We start from the raw sequence: 7,508 nt of genomic DNA on the forward strand, positions 1-7,508 counted from the left end.
TTTTCCCGAGGTCATAAGGTCGGACAATGGTTCACATTTCAGGAACCACGATCTGCAGAGGGTTGAAGCCGCATTAGGTTTGAAACATAAGTTTGGCTCAGTTTACCACCCCCAATCCCAGGGGAAAGTGGAAAGGATGAATCAAACTCTAAAAACTAAATTGGCTAAAATCTGTGCACAGACCAAATTAGATTGGGTTAAGGCATTGCCTCTTGCATTAATGTCCATAAGATGCTCAGTAAATCAAACCTCTGGTTACACTCCATTTGAGTTGGAGCATGGCAGGCCTTTTCCTGGCCCCTCCTCTCGCCTGTTAATGTCGGATGAAGCTGATTCAGACCTCGATCCGAGGACATATTATAACATGCTCCGCAGTTTTGTTGCCCAGTATTCCTCACAGGTCGCTGAAAGAAACCAGCAAGAGCTGAAAGAGGCTGCACCTGGAGTGGACTACGTCCTCCTGAAAGTCACAAAGAGAAAGTGGGCTGAGCCTCGCTGGACAGGCCCTTACCGCATAACAGAGCGGACCTCCCACGCTGTCAGGCTCGAAGGGAAAGGTGACACCTGGTTTCATTACACACAGTGCGCTGCTGCCACCGAACCAGGAAGAACCTTGAGAGAGGTGCAGAAGGACCTGTCAGAAGGAGCTGCAACAGCATCACCAACCACTTGAGGGAGCCAAAACTCAACCTACAAGCCGGCTGGTTACAAAAGGGGGTGTTCTTCATACTGAACTAAACATTTTTATTTTTCTATTTTTAACATCTTTTATGATTTTGCTTTTATATTGGCTTGAGTTTTTAAGATTTACATTTTACATTGCAATAGTTTTAATCGCTGAAAGCTCATTTAAAGTTGTGTCACTGATACTTTTTGTTGCTCTTTAACTCCTAGAACACGCCCTTGGCGAGGTGGGGGGAACTGGACCACCTTTCTGTGCCCCATCATCTTCTATTAGAAGACATACAAGCTAAGTAAACATGTCTTGGCCCTTTCCCCCTGAAATGACAGGCAGGCAAAGATGTTGCGTCTTTGTTTGCTTCCTGGCCCTGGGTCTCATTCCCATTGGCATAATCCTGATCTGTGAAGGGCCCCCGAAACTTCTGACACCCTCAAGTTCAAAAGCTTCGCCCCCTTCTGACAGTCCCAATCTGACAAATGTAGCCCCTAGGGTCTTGCCCACCACTTCCTCTCCAGTTTTGCCCACGCCCGATCCATTTAGAAAGAAACGAGACACGGTTACCTCCTGTACCCCAAGTACGACTAGAATGATTACTCTCTGTGTCCCCAACAATAAAAGTTGGGTAGTCGAAATAGATTTCGCTAGCTTTCCAGTCACTCCCGTCACCAAAGACCAAGGGGGAGATCTTTTTAACCTTGCAGTACATCTCTCCTCCTCAGTGTGGTATATAACCCTGGGAGGTTGGCATCAGTGGAAGTGGTCCAGTTTAGTGTCAGAAACGGACCTCGATTGGTCCAAGCACTCTAGGGGTCAGGCTTTGCACTGGAGAAACCAAAATATGCTCAGAATAGCAAAAAAACCGGATCTTTCAGGCTTAATTTTCACCCTAAAAGATCTGGCCTTGACCTCCTGTCAACAATTTATACTTGCCCCTTGGACTGATCGCACCGCCCTGTATTGGCAAATGGAAATATGTCCTAGCGTTGGTGCAGCTCCAAGCTCTGTAGTTAAAGATGATAATCCCACCTTTAATGGCCCTCCGGTGACATATACAAACGGGGGGAGAAACGGCCGAATACGCATTGTAGAGACAAATAAAATGTCTAAAGATGACCTCTTCCAAATTCTAACCGGTATTTCTGGAGCAACAAACAACTGGTTACTACTAGCTGAACAAGCTGCTGACAAGACGGCTTCCGACTGCATAGTGTGTATGGGAGCCCGCCCCACTTTAAGAGTGGTACCGGCGCCAGTCAATAGTGCATGCCTCCTGCATCTTATGAACAATACAAAACGAGGTCATTGCTCATATCTGGAAAACCACTTTCCTAAAACTCAACGCTCGGTCTCTAATAAACCACCCTTCTTTTCCTCAGATGTAGCTGTGAACAATTTCACTTGTATTAACCTGACTGGCAATGCAGTAAAACTAGGTAGCTTGAACTCTTCTTGGTGCACTGAGATGACGGTTATGAAACCAAACTTCCGACCTACGGCTAGGGCTGATTTGTGGTGGTGGTGTGGCAATAACAAGTTATATGATGGTTTCCCTCGGGATGCGTCAGGTCTTTGCGCTCTCATAACTCTTATTTTACCTGTTTTAGTCACTCCAGTAGATCTCTCTATAGAAGTACACGAAGTTGGCCTCCCATCCTCCTCTGAACGCCGCTCTAAACGCTCTCTAATCCCAGGTTCAGCTCATAATCCAACCTATATTGATGCTGTAGGTATACCCCGTGGGGTCCCCGATGAATATAAACTACGAGACCAGGTTAAAGCAGGATGGGCCTCTATACTCTGGATGGTTGAAATAAATGCGAATGTAGACAGAATTAACTACATTCACTTTAATGTGCAACTGTTGGCTAATTACACTCGAGATGGTTTTGAAGCTGTGCATGCACAGTTATCTGCCACTTCCCTAATGGCTTTCCAAAACAGGGTCGCAACGGATTTTCTCCTCGCAGAAAGAGGCGGAGTCTGCAGCCTTTTTGGTCAGGAGTGCTGTACCTTTATCCCCAATAACACAGCTCCTGATGGTTCCCTCACTAAAGCTATTACTGGTCTCACAGCTCTTACTATTAAAATGAAGGAACACTCGGGCGTTGATACTGCCATGTGGGACTCTTGGCTTAACATGTTTGGCAAATATAAGGCCCTTGTAGCTTCCATCCTAGTTTCCATCTCAGTTTTTGTTGCTGTCCTAGTCACCTGCGGTTGCTGTTGTATTCCATGCATTCGATCCCTCTTCCAGAGACTGATTGTTACAGCTCTCACTCCTGAGGATAAGGATCTCGCCCTGCAGATGCCTTTATTGGCTAGTCAACTTCCCACCTCCTCGCCAACGGATGATGAAGACTCTGATCGTGATGGTGACGAACATTATCGTCTTTCTCTTGTTTAAATGCTTCTAGAATGGTTGTTTCTCTGTGGTGTTTTGTATTAGGCTTGTTATTAATTGTTTCCCTCACCCACTTCCTCTTGAAGGATATATCTGGTTGAACTGTGTCTGGTCGGGTTGTGAGGGTTAAGCGATGTTCTCAGGGTCTCCGGACTTAAGCCTGAGCGAATGTGTACTCCCACCACTGGATATAAATTGTTTTTTTTTCCACACCCCTTCCTCACGTTTTACCATATTCACTTTTGAATGTCCTTAGCAGTTACCGTTCTGGGTTTATTTTACTGTTGATTTATTCTTTCACATTTTCACGTTTATATCTCTCATTATTATAGTATACTCTGTACTCTCCACATTTTTATCATTACTTATGCTTTTTGGTTGCTGGGTTACATGAACTGTTAATTTTGTGTCACTACCCTGGTTGCACTGACTCGTTGTATCCTTGTGTGCAGGACAGCTGTTACTGCTTTCGTCTGGAACCGAGACTGCTTGCAGCCGACCCCTGGGCAGGGTGGTGCCTGGACTCTTTTCTCCTCATCTGCAATGACAGATAAAGACAAATGATAAGACCCGAGGAGTTTTTCGAGCCAGGCTTCGACACGTCTCTGTGTTCCTTTGAATGTTACTTATTTTTGTGTGTTGACCCATTTTAAGATGGGTCAAAAGGGGGATTTGAAGAAAATATAATCTGATTAAACATTATTCAGCTTTAAACATTGTTCAGCTTTAAAGTTACTGTGCAACTAATAAAAATGTGCTCACGACTTTGGCCTTGAGAGCGATAAGAAGCGATCGCCTCATCCTGCAGGTGCAAGATATCTGCAAGCGAAGAGGCTAGAACACCCAAGGCCGATTTCCTTTTATGGAGTTGTTTTTCTGCTAGTGCAGCACTTTCCTCACTCCCTCCTGTAAGTTTTAGAGAATATATACCCATCCTCACAGCAAATCTTCGGAATCTCCTGATGTGAGCTGTGTTGAGAGGTTGTCTCTGTCTCAATAAAAGTTCACTGATTCCCCATCCTGCAGGTGTCGTGTTGTCTTCATTCTCCGCCAGCCTGGTTAAGTCAATTCCTCCTTAACATCTAAAAGAACCTATTTAATGAAGGAAGACGGGTTCACTTTGTGTTTAATATTATTCTATTGCTTGTGTTGTTTTTTTTTATATCCTTCAGCACTTGTGCTGTACGTAACAAGTCACGTGACGTGACGCTGGGGCTGTGATTGGTTCGGCTCTGCGCTACGTAATTTGGATTGGCTTACGTTTTTTTTTTTTTTTTTTTTTTAAGAGGACAAGAGCGGCGAGGTCTATCGCGATAGTTTAATTTTTCTATCGAGAAAAAGTTATATCGCGATACATATCGTTATCGTTCTACCGCCCAGCTCTATGTTGAACTCATCCGGTCCGCAGACTTTACCACTAGGGAAAGAAAGGATAGCAGCTTTGACTTCTGTGATGCTGAAATCAGCATCAAGCACTTGGGTGGCAGATTCTGTAAGGGTTGGAATACTCAAGAGAGTTAAGAAAGCTAAAAAGCTCAGAGTGAGTGGCGTTCGATTTAGAAGAATACAGTGTGCTGAAAAACTCAACAAATCTGTCATTAATCAGCTTAGGATCAGTAATTAATTCAGAGGAGGCAATTATGTGTATGGTGCGATGGGCTTGCACATCTTTTAATTGTCTGGCAAATAATTTATGGGGTTTATCTCCCAACTCAAAGTGTCTTTGTTTCAATTTAATAACGTCGCTACCGACTTGGGTTCCCAAAATATGATTGTATTCGAGTTTTAGTTTCAGAATAGCATTAGATATGTCCTCAGTATCAGATTGGCGAAGTGCCTCCTCTAATGTTGACAATTCAGACTCAATATGGGACAGACGATTTAATGTAGTTCTTTTCGAAAATGTTTGAAAGCAAATGATATTGCCACGCAATGCTGCCTTAAAAGATTCCCAAAGAGTGGAATCAGAGACCTCACCATTGTCGTTATGTTTTAAGAAATCTGAAATCTCAGTGGAAACATAAGTGGAGAAAGTTTTGTCTGACAGAAGGGTAGAATTGAATTTCCAATTAAAAATTCGAGGCTGTAAATTAAAATCTATTTTCATGGTAAGTGGGGCATGGTCAGAAATCAAGATTTGATGATTAGCAGAGCTGACAATACTGGGTAGTAGTCTAGAATCTGTAACAAAGTAATCTATTCTGGTAAAGCTATGACATACAGATAAAAAAAAGGAATATTGCCTGTCATTTGGATGCTGAAGCCTCCAAACGTCTACCATGTTGTGTGATTTTACCAGATTGTTCAAAACTGCCGTGGATCTAGTAGTGGGGGCTATTTTTGTAGATGATCTATCCAAAACAGGATCAAAATAGCAGTTAAAATCGCCACCAATTATTATACTAGACATATTATATTCAGAAATTAGATCAAATATTTTGGAAAAGAAGTCAGGACAGTCAAAATTAGGGGCATAGATATTTAGCAAGACCAGTGGAAAAGAGTTAATGGACCCAGAGATCAAAACAAATCTCCCACCCGGATCAGTAACGACGGATCCAAATATAAATGGAGTGGTTTTCCGTATGAGTATAGCAACACCTCTGGCCTTAGATGTGAAAGTGGACTGGTAAACCTGCGACACCCAATTTGCTCTTAAACGTCTCTGTTCATTGGAGTGAATATGAGTTTCCTGAAGAAAAATGATATCAGAAGATAAATGCTTCAAATGTGACATAACCTTCCCACGTTTCAAAGCTCTGCCTAAGCCCTTGCAATTCCAGGATGTAAACGTCAAAGGACATGTTCCTAAACCAGTAGCATTGTTACCCCGCATCTAAATGAGACGTGGTATGACATATGGACTGGTGAAAAATAGTACAAAGGACTGGCATAAAAAAGGTTAAAACAAAATTAACAACAAGAACACTGAACCCCACCCCCCAAAAAGAAAAAGGCCGCAAAAAAGAACAAGAACTACTGCAGCCCATCCCAGCGTGCATTAAGGGGACTGCCGGGAAGAGGAGCGCAAAACCTTCATAAACATATAAAATGACTTGTGTATAACCAAAGTTATAATATAAACGTTCTCAGTACTTCACGATAGAGAAAAGTTTTAAGACGTCGTAGCAAAAAAACAAAACAATGATAGAAATCAGATCACCACAGAAGCATTCAAAAAATGATTGAACGAATCGCGACTCTCACTAACAGTTCCAGGTGCTGGACTGTTTGAAGGCCCCACTTTGGATCACGTGAAGGACATTCAGTTTTTTGTTGCAAACTGTTTACAGGAAACGCACTATTGTCACACCACAGTGAGCCAGTTGCATGAACAGCAGCCTAATCAGATTTCTGTAGAGTCTCAGTTTTTTTGGAGTCTGCTTCTTGCGTCCAACAGGAAGAATTCTGTCCATAAACAAAGGATTTTAAAATGTACCATTTCTTTTTTTTCTTTTTACTTTTGTAAAGTAACCTAAAATTATTATTGCCTCAAAGGGATTTATACTCTGAGCTATGGTTTTTTTTTTTTTTGTATTTTAAATGTTGTTCTAAGCGGCCAACGAATTGTTAATGCATGATTAAAGTGAATTGGACTGGAAGGAGGCGTTGTTGGTAAATCTGCTAACTTTGTGGTGGAGGCTGTTGGACACAATGTTGGTACAAGGGGGGTCCTGAAAGCATGTACTGATTAGCTCCAGTTTCTTCTCTGAAGTTGCTCTGTTTCTCTTCAGATGTCTCTCAGACCAAGATTGAATGTGATGACAAGGGTGATGGATGGTGTGACATGTGCTGCTGGCCCACAGAACCAGGTGAGTATGCTGTCCATGTGCTCTGCAACAATGAGGACATCCAACACTCTCAGTTAAGATTAGTTTTCATGATTGTTGCTTCAAGGCCTGAGATCATGGTGGTGGGCTTGTGATGGACACACTTTTCATGGCTGAAGCCTCTCCTGTAGAGGCTAAGCCTAGGCTTGAAGCCACTGGGGTGTTCGTTGGCGACGCGATGTCACTGGTATGCATGAAGTTATTAAACTTGATACAGTCCAATAACTTCAGCCTTACTCATCTTGTCGCTAATTACGTGTGTCTACCTTAAATATCTTCACAAACTCAAAATGTGACCTCTAGCACCAAACGCTTGCTGCAGTTCTTGGTGTCAGAGGTGACACACAAGGTATCAGGTTTTCGCTGCAATTACTTTTTCATATAGGACCAAGTATGTTTGGATAGCGTTTTGCCCTTGAAAACTGCCGTTTAATATTAGACATTCTGTTATGTGAACGGCTGTGTGCAGGCAGGAAAAGGACCCAAAGGCAACAAAACTAGGAATACAAAATACTAGTGATGGCCCGCTTGAAGCTGAAGCTCCGGTGCGTGTGTCAAAAAAATCAACACACTGCTTCAGAAGCACTGTGTCGAA

This window comes from Haplochromis burtoni, unplaced genomic scaffold (genome assembly GCF_018398535.1).
Source record: "Haplochromis burtoni strain Fernald_Lab_line unplaced genomic scaffold, NCSU_Asbu1 Contig_2186, whole genome shotgun sequence".
In the NCBI taxonomy this organism is placed as follows: domain Eukaryota; kingdom Metazoa; phylum Chordata; class Actinopteri; order Cichliformes; family Cichlidae; genus Haplochromis; species Haplochromis burtoni.